Raw genomic sequence first — 16,726 nt, forward strand, 5'->3', positions numbered from 1 at the left:
AACTTTGATCACACTTTCGCAACGGCCATCTTGACTTTTTTTTTTGCAAACACCCCCCCCCCCTTTTAGACATTCCTATTGTGTAAGATAAGGAGATGCTGATTGCGGAAACTCAGTTTTGACCCACCTGGCTGGACAAAAAGAGCGTGGGAAGGGACCTCGGAGGTCTTCTATTCTGCCCCCCTGCTTGGGCAAGAGACCCTATAACCCCGTTTCAGACAAGGGTTTGTCCAGACTCTTTTTGAAGCACCCACCGCCTCTGAAGGCAACTTCCGTTCCACTGGTGGATTGATCTCCCTGTTAGGAAGTTTCTCCTTCGTTCTACTTTCCATCCGTTGCGTCTCGTCTTGCCTTTTGGTGCTTTGGAAAATAGTTTGACCCCACGCGTCCCTGTATTTTCCAAAGCACCAAAAGGCAAGACGAGACGCAACGGATGGAAACTAACCAAGGAGAAGGAAGGAAGGAAGGAAGGAAGGAAGGAAGGAAGGAAGGAAGGAAGGAAGGAAGGAAAAACACAGAAAGAAAGAAAGAAAGAAAGAAAGAAAGAAAGAAAGAAAGAAAGAAAGAAAGAAAGAAAGAAAGAAAGAAAGGAAGGAAGGAAGGAAGGAAACAAAGAAAGAAAGACAGAAAGACAGAAGGAAAGAAAGAAAGAGAAAGAAAGAAAGAAAGAAAGAAAGAGAGAGAGAAGGAAGGAAGGAAAGAAAGAAAGGAAAGAAAGAAGGAAGGAAGGAAGGAAGGAAGGAAAGAAAGAAGGAAGGAAAGAAAGGAAAGAAAGAAGGAAGGAAGGAAGGAAGGAAGGAAGGAAGGGAGGGAGGGAGGGAGGGATGGGAAGAGGGTGAGAGAGAACAGAGGAAGGAAGGAAGGAAGGAAGGAAGGAAGGAAAGAAACAAAGAAAAAGACAGAAGGAAAGAAAGAAAGAGAAAGAAAGAAAGAATGAGAGAAGGAAGGAAGGAAAGAAAAAAAGGAAAGAAGTAAGGAAGGAAGGAAGGAGGAAGGAAGGAAGGAAAGAAAGAAAGAGACAGAAGGAAAGAAAGAAAGAAAGAAAGAAAAGAAAGGAAAGAAAGAAGGAAGGAAGGAAGGAAAGAAAGAAGGAAGGAAGGAAGGGAGGAAGGGAGGGAGGGAGGGAGGGAGGGAGGGAGGGAGGGAGGGAGGGGAAGGGAAGGAAATCCCGAAGCCACCCCATTTTTCGTGGCAACCCTATTTACGGACGCTTTACCGCCTAGCGACCTAACGGGTCTCCCAGCCTCCCAAGGTCGGTGTGTCACTTGCTCAGAGGCAGCCTGGGCTAAATTCCCCCTTTAGCCCCAGCCTGCCTTTGGCTTCCAACTCCCAGCTCCTTCTTCCACCTCCTAACGAGGAAGGGCCATTACGGAAAAGCTGCCGTAGACGAGACAAAAAAAAACCACCCGAACACACAAACCTACAAAAAGAAGGAACAATCCTGTTGAGCAAAGTCCTGCGTGCAAACCGGGCGAGATAAATACGACGGGTGTGTGCGTGTTAATGATGTGTTTTATGCGCTGCCATCTGTCTCGGGAAAGGTCAAAAGCAAAATAGCCCGAGTCGCTGGGGTGATTGGTGCGTGTCTCTCTGTGTGTCTGTGTGTGTGTGTGTGTGTGAGAGAGAGAGAGAGAGAGTGTGTGTGTGTGTACGTTGATAGGGGCTGGAGGGAGGTGGCGTTGAATAGCCGTCGCCCGAACACGGCCCTAAGAACCCCGGTGACATCATATAAACACCATAATTGGGAAGTGGTAAATTGAAGTCGGCCTGCCTTTGGAATTTGATGTGTCAATAAACAAGTTCAAGGTGACACGTCGGATCAATACTGGGCGACAAGAATCATCCGACGAATTTACTGCAAAGTAATTGGGTGCAAAATGACTCAAGTCAACCTTCACACCGCAGGAAAAAAAAAAATCCCAGAGCAGAGGGCCAAGCTCCAGGCGACGCTTTGTACCTGTCAGACGTTGCTTCAGGTGGCTTGCTCAGCGCTAATAGAGTTGTTTTAAGACACACGCGCGCGCACACACACACACACACACACAAATATGCCCCACGCAAGAAATAATAAAGAGAGCCATCCTTCTGCCCCCACCCCCCACACTTTATTATGAAACTTAGCCAAAGCATTGGTAAGTTGCACCACCCTGGAGGGGATCTGAGTAGCACACGACTATCAATATTGATATTTGTTTCTTCCTGCCTGCATTTAGATGACAAATAAAACGGGCCTAAGAAACTCTTCTTTACCCCATCGCCACCATCAAACACAGCCCCCTTTTTTCCATCCAAATAATGGGATTTTTCACTGGCCCGGAATTCCTTTTGCTTCTCTTGCCTCCCCATTTGCGATCCAGCAGGAAAAGAAATGGTTGACGCATTGCGTGCTGGCAAAGGGTTCGAAGTGTCACCAGGGCCTCTTGGAGTTTGCTTCCGGTGGAAGGTTGCTAATTAATCTGGTTAATCTACTTTGGATAAACCCATAATCAAGCGGGGAAACAGAGAAAGAGAAAGGGAGGGATAAGAGTTGGGCAGGGAGCCAAGTTATTCCTTTTGGGATACCTGTGTTTGTTCCCACCTGCATACACAGATTGATTGATATTTATACTTTATCTCCACTTCTAGGAAGGCTGCAGAGAAGAGCAACAGAGATGATCAGGGGACTGGAGGCGAAAACATATATAAGGAACGGTTGCTGGAATTGGGGATGTCTAGTTTAATGAAGAGAAGGACGAGGGGGGACATGATAACAGTCTTCCAATCCCTCAGGGGCTGCCCCAAAGAAGAGGCAGTCAAGCTATTCTCCAAAGCGCCTGAAGGCAGGACAAGAAGCAACGGATGGAAATTAATCAAGCAGAGAAGCAACCTAGAACTAAGGAGAAATTTCCTGACAGTGAGGACAATTAACCAGTGGAACTCCTTGCCTCCAGAAGCTGTGAATGCTCCAACACGGGAAGTCTTTAACAAGAGACTGGACAGCCATTTGCCAGAAATGGTATAAGGTTTCCTGCCTGAGCACCATTGCAGGAATCAGATATATGTGGCAATTTCAAAGATGCTAAAGAATTGTGTCATCCCTTTGGCCAACTCACAACACAGGCTTTCGAACACAACGTTTCCATCCTTTCCCATCTATTTTGCAGTTGTGTTTGGCCCAAGAGGTGAAGGGACTTTTCCTACCTTCCCTGGGCTAAAAACGGGGGGCTTCTGACAGACAGCGCAACCCCATAACTTACAATAATCCCTCTGCAGGAGTGAAAAAAAAAGCAGACAGACTTGATGTTCAACTTTATTGATGGACTGACCGGACTGGATCAAGCAATGTGAAGCACTTGTAAGCTTTGGACAAAACGAGGTTCTGGATAAAAGGCTGAAAAATTTAATGGATGTCAAGAAGCAGAAATGTGGAGGGGATTTAAGCTTAAAGGGATTTAAGTGGGAGACTGATGCCAAGAATCAGATCTGTGCAAAGACGGATTGATGTACTTAGCCTGAACCCCACACCTTACAAGGCTTGCTGATAGCCAGTAGATAGTTACTGTATATCGAAAAATTCAGTGGCCTGAGACGGATCCCAGAGAAAGTCACTAGCTGTAGGGTGGTAGAATAGATATCTAGAATAGGATAGGATAGGATAGGATAGGATAGGATAGGATAGGATAGGATAGGATAGGATAGGATAGGATAGGATATATAGAATGGAATGGAATGGAATGGAATAGAATAGAATAGAATAGAATAGAACAGAACAGAATAGAATAGAATAGAATAGAATAGAATAGAATAGAATAGAATAGAATATATGGAACAGAACAGAACAGAACAGAACAGAACAGAACAGAATAGAATAGAATACAACAGAATAGAATAGAATATATGGAACGGAATGGAACGGAACAGAACAGAACAGTAGAATATATAGAATATATGTAATGTAATGTAATGTAATGCAATGCAATGCAATGCAATGCAATGCAATAGAATAGAATAGAATAGAATAGAATAGAATAGAATAGAATAGAATAGAATAGAATAGAATAGAATAGAATAGAATAGAATAGAATAGAATAGAATAGAAAATATGGAATGGAATGGAATGGAATGGAATGGAATGGAATGGAATAGAATAGAATAGAATAGAATAGAATAGAATAGAATAGAATAGAATAGAATAGAATAGAATAGAATAGAATAGAATAGAATAGAATAGAATAGAATAGAATAGAATAGAATATATGGAATGGAATGGAATGGAACGGAATGGAACAGAACGGAGCGGAATAGAACAGAATAGAATAGAATATATGGAACAGAACAGAACAGAACAGAACAGAACAGGAATAGAACAGAATAGAATAGAATAGAATAGAATAGAACAGAATAAATGGAACGGAACGGATCAGAACAGAACAGAATAGAATAGAATATATGGAATGGAACGGAACGGAACAGAACAGAACAGAACAGAATAGAATAGAAAAAAATATAATATAATAAAAATATAATATAATTAACATAACATAACATAACATAACATAACATAACATAACATAACATAACATAACATAATATAATATAGAATAGAACATAGAATATAGAATAGAACAGAATACAGAATACAGAATAATACAGAATACAGAACAGAACAGAACAGAACAGAACAGACAAAGGGCTGTCCAGTCTCTTCGGGCTGATCCCTCCCGGGGATCTCAGATGGAGACGCGTTTTTCTATAACCCTGGAAAAAGAGATGAAGCGGGGGGGGGGGATATGCATTCAAACATAAATCTTTTCTGACAGTTTGTGATTTTTTTTTAAAAAAGGCATACAGGCAGTCCTCAAATTACAACGACAATTGAGCCCCAAAATCGCGTTGCTAAGCAAGAAAGTTGTTAAGCGAGTTTGCTCCATCTTTACAGCCACCTCACCACCGTTGTTAAGTGAATCACTGCAGTTGTTCAGTTAGTCACACGGCTGTTAAGTGGATCCGGCTTCCCCCCATGGACTTTGCTTCTCAGAAGGTCGCAAAAAGGGATCACGTGACCCCTGGGGCACTGCGACCGTCATAAATATGAGTCCGTTGCCGAGCATCCAAGTTTTGATCATGTGACCACGTGAGGATGCTGCCACCGTCATACGGGTGAAAAACGGTCCTAAGTCCCTTTTTTCAGTCTCGATGTAATTTTGAACGGTCAGTAAATGAATGGCTATAATAAAGTTTGAAAAGCCTCATTCATTTCCAGCCAATTTTCATTTTCACACATCAATTTCCCCTTTTATCTGTAGCTCATTATAAACTAAGAAAATGAGGCCTACCTTGAAAATAAGCCCTAATTTGATATTTTTTTACCTGTGCGCCTAATATAAGCCCTATTCCCATAATAAGCCCTAGCTGAGGCCCCGCCCACTCCGTCCCGCCGCCTGGTGGAGGGACAAGGCGCCTGGATAAAAATCAAGCCAGGGCGGGGTTGGGGGGGTGGAGCTGCCCCCCCCCCCCGCTTACCTTAGGAACACTGAAGTCATGCCTCCCACACCCCGACCCCTGTCACACCATTGCCCGACTTCTTTCGTGGCCGCGCGTGACCGGGCACCACATGGCGTATTGCATTGGTGCTGCCACATTGCACCATGTGGCATCCTGTCACAAGCAGCAGTACCGATGCGATGTGCCAAGTGGAATCTTGCCCCAAGCAGCCGCACCAGTATGATGTGCCACGTGGAATGCTGCGACAAGCAGTCGCACCGCTGCAATGTGCCACGTGGAATCCTTTCACAAGCAGTCGCACCGCTGCAATGTGCCACGTGGAATCCTTTCACAAGCAGCCGCACCGGTGCAATGTGCCACGTGGAATCCTTTCACAAGCAGCCGCACCGGTGCAATGTGCCACGTGGAATCCTTTCACAAGCAGCCGCACCGGTGCAATGTGCCACGTGGAATCCTTTCACAAGCAGCCACACCGGTGCAATGTGCCACGTGGAATCCTTTCACAAGCAGCCGCACCGGTGCAATGTGCCACGTGGAATCCTTTCACAAGCAGCCACACCGGTGCAATGTGCCACGTGGAATCCTTTCACAAGCAGCCGCACCGGTGCAATGTGCCATGTGGAATCCTGCCACAAGCAGCGGCACCGGTACGATGTGCCACATGGCATCTGGCCGCAAGCAGTGGCACCAGTGCGATTTGCCACGTGGCATACATCCGTGAGCAGCCACAAAAGAAGTCGGGCAGCCTGGTAGGGCCTGCCTGCGGCGGTCCTGAGGTAAGCAGGTTAGACATCCTCCCAAAATAAGACCTGGTGCCTCTTTTGGGGGCAAAATAAATTTATAAGGCCTTGTTTCCGGGGAAACACCAGTATATACGGGCTAGTGTAATATGGTAAGCTACAAAACATTAAGCCAGAACTAACTTGAATGAAACTGAGATTGCTAGGTCTTTAGCGTCTCTGATTCTGCACGTCTTCTTTACCATCCATTTTGTACGCTATGATACAAAAATGTGACAGTAATACAATAAATGACTTTTCATATCATTTTTGCGTGGAGAATTGCTTCACATCATACCGACAGTCAGAAGGATCTGCACGACTTTTGGATTCACGCAATTGAGATGGCTTTGTTTGAAAAAGGCTGAGCAAATGAAACTGTCCACGACCCCTGTTTGGAGATTAATTTAATTTTAATTGAATGTATTAAATTTGTTACAGCTGCCCCCGCCGTGAGACTCTGGGGCGGCTTACAAAATCCGGAAAACAATTAAAACGGGCCTATTAAACACACATCAATTGGCCGGCTGAACTCAAATAACCAGAATCGTAAATAGTAGAAATGCAACAGATGCATTAGCAAAGACATTAAGTCCAGGCTAATATATCATTAGCCCCTATCGATAAGCACGGTACAGAAAGCATAATATTTCAAGAATATCTGCGTGTTAGTAGCTCCTTCTTCACTCCTGCCATACAGTAACGTACCTGCAAGTGTAACAGGAAAATTCTTTGTCAACTTTAACACAGAGTTTAACATTATTCCATTGCATCAAGCGCCTGAAGGCAGGACAAGAAGCAACGGATGGAAACTCATCGAGGAGAGATTGCTAAGGAGAAACTTCCAGACAGTGAGAACAACTAACCAGTGGAACTCCTTGCCTCCAGAAGCGGTGAATGCTCCAACACTGGAAGTTTTTAAGAAGAGCCTGGACAGCCATTTGTCTGAAATGGTATAGGGTTTCCTGCCTGAGCAGGGGGTTGGACTAGATGACCTCCAAGGTCCCTCCCAACTCTGTTCTTCGCTAATCACTGAAGGCAGCTCAGAGGGCCCCTTGCAAATACAGATGTTGTCTTGAGGGGGTTCATTGTTTTCAGGGAAACAGAAGCACAGAGACGCCAAAGTGGACCGTTAAGTCCGAGCTTTGCTCAATGCAGCTGGAGTCCAAACCTCCCCGCCCGACGGCTGTCGAGACTCTGCCCAGACCTCTCCAGCAGCAGAGCGAAGGGAGCCCGTGGTTTCCCCTGCAGGGAACATAGATTTGGAGGGCTGGTCAAAAACAGCACCAGATTTATAGTTCTACCCTTTTCTTGGGGCGGAGGGGGGAAAGTGGCAGAACGCTGACAAGTTAAAAATAACTTACTGACAAGGAAGGAAGGAAGGAAGGAAGGAAGGAAGGAAGGAAGGAAGGAAGGAAGGAAGGAAGGAAGGAAGGAAGGAAGGTGGGAGGGAGGGAGGAAGGAAGGAAGGAGGGGGAGGGAGGGAGAAAGGAAGGAGGGAGGAAGGGAGGGAGGGAGGGGAGGGAGGGAGGGAGGAAGGAGGGAGGGAGGGGAGGGAGGGAGGGAGGAAGGAGGGAGGGAGGGAGGGAAGGAAGGAGGGAGGAAGGGAGGCAGGGAGAAAGGGAGGAAGGGAGGGAGGGAGGGGAGGGAGGGGAGGGAGGGAGGAAGGAGGGAGGAAGGGAGGGAGAAGGGAAGGAGGGAGGGAGGGAGGGAAGGAGGGAGGGAGGGAGGGGAGGGAGGGAGGGGAGGAAGGGAGGGAGGGAGGGAAGGAAGGAGGAAGGGAGGGGAGGGAGGAAGGAAGGAGAGAGGGAAGGAAGGAAGGAAGGAAGGAAGGAAGGAAGGAAGGAAGGAAGGAAGGAAGGAAGGAAGGAAGGAAAGGTCCAGTCTTTCATGGACTTATAAATTCCTCAGCCAGGAATTTATAAGTCCACAAGTCATAAAAGGGCCACGTTTGAAGCCCCCTGCTACAGGGCCTCCTGCTTGAGCAGGGGGCTGGACTAGATGACCTCCAATGTCCCTTCCAACATTTGTTGTTATTGTTATTGTTATGGTTATAACCAAACACTGTGATGCAGCCTAAAATCACATTTACCATTTTTGTTGTTACATCAGTTTGCGTTCACGTAGCTTTGAGTTTCTCTAATGTGTGGCTTTGAATCTTGAGGTGCTGTAATTTTCTGGATCTTTCCTGGAAACATCAAAGTTCAGAACGAGACGATCTGGGCGATCCCAGGGCTTAGAAAGCTGACCGACATCAGTAACAAGCAAGAGAATAACTGCATCTCCGTCACGTAGTATCCTAAAATGAGGTTTCAAGGAGACACACGACTTGGTACAAACCACGAGGCAGCCAGCATTGTGACCTAAACCATGTCTTCATCTCCAACCCACACACACACCCCCCAAAAGAGAAAATGCAAGATGATATTTTTTTAATAACCCTCCTCGATCTTTCTCTCCCTTCTTTCCCTTCGTATCGAACCATCGGGGTGTGAAAAATAACAAAGCGGCGTTTTGCTCAATCTTGTCGGCTGTACCTTACAGGTGTACTTCAGGTAAATATCCCTTTGGCTTATGAAAAATGAGCTTACTTGAAAGAGGTGGCTTTGATGAACTTTGGCGCTGGAACTGCTATCATTCTTTTCCACTTGGCTTCCCAGGCGAGACTTGGTGTTCACCCGACACAAATTTGTCTTACTTGAAAGGCGGAGATCTCCTGATTTCCTGGATTCCAACATTGCCTCCCTCATCCACTGTGGCATGCCTTTCACTTCATCCAGCCTTCTGGAAAATATGAGTTAGTGGCCTGGGCCAGCCTCTTCTGGTGACAAAAATCTCTTTTTTGGGGGAAGCCAATGAATTTTCCACCAGTCCCATTGGTGCGCAGCCAGCTCCAAGACTTGGGTCTGGCCAGTCTAAAGAAAAAAAGAAATAGGGGAGACATGATAGCTGTTCTGTACCAGCCTGCTACCGGCCCTGCAGAAAAGGCAGGGACAATCCCTTTTTCAAGAAGGCAAGAGGCTGGAATTATGCCTGCCAAATTTATTGTTACAAAAACAAATAGAACAAGACACGAACCAAGAAACAGGAGCTTTTCAAGCGGTTGCCTTCAGCAAACCAGCCCTCCCACGCATTCCCCCTTTTATACAGTTCAGGGCGTGGCTTCTCTCTGCCTCCTTCCAAGGAGCCCCATTGCCTTCCTCTGTTTACTCCTGATTGACTGCCTCCTGCGTCGGGCGTCCTTGAACAGGGCCAGCTGTGGGTCATCTTCATCCACGCTGTCAGGCTCACACAGCTGGGTCTGCGTCATGACCAGGTGAGAGGGGCCTGGCTGGGGGCTCTCATCAAGCTGTCCAACCCCCTCAGCAAGCTCTTCAACACCCCCCTCCTCCTCCTCCTCTGAGTCGTCCGACCCAACTGCCGAACCCACAGGCTGACCCTGAATCACAACAATAGCAGCGTTCCAGTATTTGAGGGGCTGCCACAAAGAAGAGGGGGTCACGTTGTTCTCCAAAATACCGGTGGGAAGGACGAGAAACAATGTTTGGAAACTGACCAAAGAGAGAAGCAATCTGGAATTAAGGAGAAACTTCCTGACAGTGAGGACAATCAACCAGTGGAACAGAAGTTGTCTCCATAAATCATGGGCACTCCTTCACTGGAGGTTTTTAAGAAGAGACTGGACAGTCACATCTCTGAGATGGTATAAGTTCTTCTTGAGTAGGGGGCTGGACTAGAAGACCTCCAAGGTGCCTTCCAGCTCTATTCTATTCTAAAATTGGAATATGAATCCTAGCTGCCATGTCGTGCAAAGAGCGGTTTCTAGAACGTTGAAATTCCAAATAATGCAGAAACCCGTTGAAACCTCCAGTGAGGTGAAAGAGATTTAAAAGAGGGGTGTCCAACCTTGGCAACTTTTAAAATTAGCACTAAATAATCCCCCCCCTTTTTGTGGCTGTATCGCCAACATTTTAAAGAGCACCCATTTCAAATGAGAACTCAACGCTGCGCTGTGCTTTGGTTTGACCACGCGAGCGAGTAAAATGTTCGCACATGTGAACTGTGCGTCTCCATCTCAACATCTTGTTAGCTCATTTTGGTGTTTCTCACCACCTTCAAAATAATTCGGGATCACACAGAAGCCTCCAGCCCCATGACACTAACTTTAAGACTTGGGGACTTCAACTTCCAGAAATTCCCAGCTAGCCTTGGCTGAGGAATTCAACCATGCTAGCTGGGGAATCTCAGTAAATGCACATTTTTCAATGGCTATCTGTCATCCGTCCCACTTAATTAGCAAAGAAAGACTCATTATTATTTTTTTTTCGAGAGAATACTTTATCAAGAACCAAGTGATTACAGACGTAGAAAAGCAGAATCTGTTGGCTCGGTGCAAAACAGTTGCAATTAAGTTCCCCTCTTTCTCTGGCCAGCCTTATTTATCAGTCAATGTCCAATTAGAAGTTTTTCAGGTTGTTTAGAGAAAGGCTTTCTCCATCTCTGCATTCTTTTAGCTGACTTTGTGCTAGATTGCTACAATTCCCTTGTCAAGGCCGGCACGGCTTCACTCCCAACCACCCCCTGTCCTTAACCAGCCACATTCCAATCTCTCTCCTCCCCCACTGTTGCAAATGTCAGGCTGGCAAGAAGTGATGCGAAGCTAGCAGCGGAGTGGCAGCTAAGGGACTATCTTACTTATCCATTTAACAGAATAACAATAATAAAGTTGGAATGGACCTTGGAGGTCTTCTAGTCCAGCCCCCTGCTCAAGCAGGAGACCCTATACCATTTCAGACAAGTGGCTGTCCAGTCTCTTCTTAAAGACCCCCAGTGATGGAGCGCCCACGATTTCTGGTGGCAAGCTGTTCCACTGGTTGATTGTCCTCCCTGTCAGGAAGTTTCTCCTTAATTCCAGGTTGCTTCTCTCCTTGATGAGTTTCCAACCATTGTTTCTTTGCCTGCCTTCTGATGCTTTGGAGAATAGTTTGACCCCATCCTCTTCTTTTTGGCAGCCCCTCAGATGCTGGAATGGGAAAATTGGTCAGTGTCTCAGTCACCAAATGAAATGTCAAGGACTAATTATATACCCTACATTTTATTTACACTCTGAGCTCTGTTTTTTCAGACAAATGGTTGTTCAATCTCCTTCCAGTGTTGCAGCACTCACAGCTTCTGGAGGCAGGTGGTTCCACCAATTCATTGTTCTCACTGTCAAGAAATTTCTCCTTAATTTTAGGTTGCTTCTCTGTTGGGTTAGTTTCCATTTAATCTGGTACAATCAGTTATGTGCCATCAAGTTGGGCTTGACTCCTAGTGACCACACAGATTTCCCCCCCCACAACAATCTATCCCTAACATGGTCCTTCAAATCTTCCACCGATGGACCCATCGCCATTCTAACTGAGTCCATCAATCTTATCTTTGCCTTCCTTCCAGATTGAATTAGTTGTTGTTGTTGTTGTGCAGCCAGAATTAGTCCCTCGGTCTCTTTCTTCAACTTTCCTGCTCTTAGCCATTGCCAGGTCTTGTTATTATCTGCTTGCCCAGCTATTTTTTTAATGTACTTGGTGGAGCAGTGGGCTAATGCCTCCTTAAGTAACACCAGCTGCCTGCCATTAGTGCAGGTTCGAGTCCCACCAGGCTCAAGGTTGACTCAGCCTTCCTTCCTTCCGAGGTAGGTAAAATGAGGACCCAGATTGTTGGGGGCAATTAAGCTGACTTTGTAATAATGCCGCTTGGGGGCGTGTGTGAAAGCCCTAATAAGCAGGCATATACATAGAATGAAGGCTACTGCTAAGCTTGTAAGCCGCCCTGAGTCTTCGGAGAAGGGCGGGATATAAATGGAATTAAAATAAAAATAAAAAAAGTACTGGCCTTGTAGTGCTTTGTCTTCCCACGCCTCTATTCTGTTCTTCATTTGGTCTTTCTCGTAGGCCAGTTTGGTCTCACCAGTGGTCAGTGAGCCTTCCTGATATACTAATTTCAGTGCATCTTCATCATTGTCCTTCAGATATTCTTCCAAAGCCATTTTTCCTTCTTCAACCATCTGATGTATTTGCAGCATTCCATCTCCACACTATTTGCCTTGGTAGAAAGAGTCTGTCAATGTCACTGCATGGATGAAGGGCATGATTCATTGTCATTATTCTTCTGATCTTCCTATCCATTGCTTTTAGTTCTGCTTGAGTCCAGGCCACTATTCCAGCTGTGTATCTAATGACTGGAATTGCCCAGGTGTTGATTGCCTTCACCGTATTTCCTCCATTGAGTTTGGACTTTAAGATCTTCTTCACTCTCTTGATGTATTCCCCTCTAATCTTTTTCTTGACTTCAGTGTGCCTGATGTTGTCAGCCTGAAGGATACCCAAGTATTTGCAGTAATCTTCCGCATCCAGACTCTCAATGTTATTTTAGTGGAGCATCTTGATTCCTTCAGTTTTCACTATTTTTCCTTGTCTGAGAGTATATTATTATTATTATTATTATTATTATTATTATTATTATTATTATTATTATTATTATTATTGTTGTTGTTGTTGTTGTTGTTGTTGTTGTTGTTGTTGCTGTTGCTGTTGTTTTTGTTGTTGGAAGGGACCTTGGAGGTCATCTAGTCCAACCCCCTGCTCAGGCAGGAAACCCTAAACCATTTCAGACAAGTGGCTGTCCAGTCTCTTCTTAAAAACCTCCAGTGATGGAGCGTTCACCACTTCTGGAGGCAGGTGGTTCCACTGGTTAATTGTTCTAACTGTCAGGAAGTTTCTCCTTAGTTCCACATTGCTTCTCTCCTTGGTTAATTTCCATCCCTTCCTTCTTCTCCTGCTTTCAGGTGCTTTGGAGAACAGCTTGACTCCCTCTTCTTTGGGGCAGCCCCTGAGATATTGGAACACTGCTATCATGTCACCCTTAATCCTTCTTTTCATTAAACTACACATACCCAATTCCAATAACCGTTCTTCCTATGTTTCAGCCTCCAGTCCCCTGATCATCTTTGTTGCTCTTCTCTGCACTCTTATTGTTGTTGTTGTTCACTACACAGTCTTCCAGATGTTTAGACAGGATTTAGCATTTTTATCCATCTACCGAGTCGCCCCTTCATGGATTACTGCCTTGTCGTGGCGAAGGGGCTTGCGTAATTCAATGAAGCTATGAGCTATGCCGTGCAGGGCCACCCAAGACGGACAGGTCATAGCAGAGAGTTCTGACAAAACGTGATCCACTGGAGAAGGAAATGGCAACCCACTCCAGTATCTTTGCCATGAAAACCCTATGGACAGTACCAAAAGGCAAAACGATATGACGCTGGAAGATGAGCCCCTCAGGTCAGAAGGCGTCCAATATGCTACTGGGGAAGAGCAGAGGGCTAGTACTAGTAGCGCCAGAAAGAATGAAGCGACTGGGCCAAAGCCGAAAGGACGCTCAGCTGTGGATATGTCTGGTGGTGAAAGGAAAGTCCGATGCTGTAAAGATTTTTTCTCCATAGGAACCTGGAATGTAAGATCCATGAATCAAGGCAAGCTGGACGTGGTCAAACAAGAGATGACAAGACTGAACATCGACATCTTAGGTATCAGCGAACTAAAATGGACAGGAATGGGTGAATTTAATTCAGATGACCATCAGGTATACTACTGCGGGCAAGAATCCCTCAGAAGAAATGGAGTAGCCTTCATAGTCAATAAAAGAGTAGGAAAAGCAATACTAGGATACAATCCTCAAAATGACAGAATGATGTCAGTTCGAATCCAAGGCAAACCATTCAATATCACAGTAGTCCAAGTCTATGCCCCAACCACCGGTGCTGAGGAGGATGAAATTGACCGGTTCTATGAAGCCCTACAGCACCTTATAGAACTAACACCAAAAAATGATGTCCTTATCATCATGGGGGATTGGAATGCTAAAGTAGGAAGCCAAAAGATAACCGGAATAACAGGCAAGTTTGGCCTTGGAGTACAAAATGAAGCAGGGCACAGGCTGATAGAATTTTGTCAAGAGAATACGATGGTCATAGCAAACACTCTTTTCCAACAACCCAAGAGACGGCTCTACACATGGACATCACCAGACGGTCAACACAGAAATCAGATTGACTATATGCTCTGCAGCCAAAGATGGAGAAGCTCTATACAGTCAGTAAAAACAAGACCAGGAGCTGACTGTGGCTCAGACCATGAGCTTCTTGTTGCAAAGTTTAGGCTTAAACTGAAGAAAGTAGGGAAAAGCACCAGGCCAGTCAGGTATGAATTAAATCATATCCCCGTTGAATATACAGTAGAGGTGACAAATAGATTTAAGGAATTAGATCTGATAGACAGGGTGCCTGAAGAACTATGGACAGAGGTTCGCAACATTGTACAAGAGGTAGCAACCAAAACCATCCCAAAGAAAAAGAAATGCAAGAAAGCAAAATGGCTGTCTGAGGAAGCTTTGCAAATAGCTGAGGAAAGGAGAGAAGCAAAAGGCAAGGGAGAAAAAGAAAGATACGCCCAATTGAATGCAGAATTCCAGAGAATAGCTAGAAGAGATAAGAATGCCTTCTTAAATGAACAGTGCAAAGAAATAGAAGAAAACAATAGAATAGGGAGGACCAGAGATCTTTTCAAGAAAATTGGAGAGATGAAGGGAACATTTAATGCAAAAATGGGCATGATAAAGGACCAAAATGGCAGGGACCTAACAGAGGCAGAAGAGATTAAGAAGAGATGGCAAAATTACACAGAAGAACTATACAAGAATGAGCTTAACGTCCCTGATAATCACAATGAGGTGGTCACTGACCTCGAGCCAGACATCCTAGAATGTGAAGTGAAGTGGGCCTTAGAAAAGCTGAGCAACAACAAAGCTAGTGGAGGTGACAGTATTCCAGCTGAGCTATTTAAAATCTTAAAAGACGATGCAGTAAAAGTGCTACACTCAATTTGCCAGCAAATTTGGAAAACTCAACAGTGGCCACAGGATTGGAAAAGATCAGTTTACATTCCAATTCCAAAGAAAGGCAGTGCCAAAGAATGTTCAAACTATCACACCATTGCACTCATTTCTCATGCTAGTAAAGTTATGCTTAAAATCCTACAAGCTAGACTCCAGCAGTATGTGGATCGAGAACTACCAGAAGTACAGGCAGGATTTCGAAGAGGCAGAGGAACTAGAGATCAAATAGCCAACATACGCTGGATCATGGAGAAAGCTAGAGAGTTCCAGAAAAACATCTACTTCTGCTTCATTGACTATGCTAAAGCCTTTGATTGTGTGGATCATAACAAACTGTGGCAAGTTCTTAAAGAGATGGGAGTACCAGAACATCTTATTTGTCTCTTGAGAAACCTATATGCGGGCCAAGAAGCAACAGTGAGAACTGGACACGGAACCACTGATTGGTTCCAAATTGGGAAAGGAGTCCAGCAAGGCTGTATACTGTCGCCTTGCCTATTTAACTTATATGCAGAGCACATCATGAGAAAGGCAGGCGTAGATGAATCAAAAGTTGGAATTAAGATTGCTGGAAGAAATATCAACAACCTAAGATACGCAGATGATACCACTCTAATGGCAGAAAGTGAAGAGGAACTGAAGAGTCTCTTGTTGCGAGTGAAGAAGGAGAGTGCAAAAGTTGGGTTGAAACTAAACATTAAGAAAACCAAGATCATGGCATCCGGCCCTCTCAATTCCTGGCAAATAGATGGGGAAGAAATGGAGGTAGTGACAGATTTTATTTTCCTGGGCTCCAAGATCACTGCAGATGGGGACTGTAGCCAAGAAATTAAAAGACGCTTGCTCCTGGGGAGGAAAGCCATGGCAAATCTAGACAGCACACTAAAAAGCAGAGACATCACCCTGTCAACAAAAGTGCGTATAGTCAAGGCTATGGTCTTCCCAGTTGCAATGTATGGCAGTGAAAGTTGGACCATAAGAAAGGCTGAGCGCAAAAGAATTGAGTCCTTTGAACTCTGGTGCTGGAGAAGACTCCTGCGAGTCCCTTGGACTGCAAGGCGATCAAACCGGTCAGTCCTAGAGGAGATCAACCCTGACTGCTCTTTAGAAGGCCAGATCCTGAAGCTAAAACTCAAATACTTTGGCCACCTAATGAGGAGGAAGGACTCACTGGAGAAGAGCCTCATGCTGGGAAAGATTGAGGGCAAGAGAAGAAGGGGATGACAGAGAATGAGGTGGCTGGATGGAGTCACTGAAGCAGTAGGCGTGAGCTTAAATGGACTCCAGAAGATGGTAGAGGACAGGAAAGCCTGGAGGAACATTGTCCATAGGGTCGCGATGGGTCGGACACGACTTCGCAACTAACAACAACAACCGAGTCTTTCCCAATTGTCTTTGATGGTGTTAGAGGTCTCGTCGCAGGATGTAAGCTGTTCTGAGTCAAGCCACCTTTTGAAATTGATTGAATGTGATTTTGTCAATGCCAATGGTGTCCACATGATGCATCAGATGTTTTGGGATTATTATAGAAC

This window comes from Vipera ursinii (assembly GCF_947247035.1).
Source record: "Vipera ursinii genome assembly, chromosome: 2".
NCBI lineage: Eukaryota > Metazoa > Chordata > Lepidosauria > Squamata > Viperidae > Vipera > Vipera ursinii.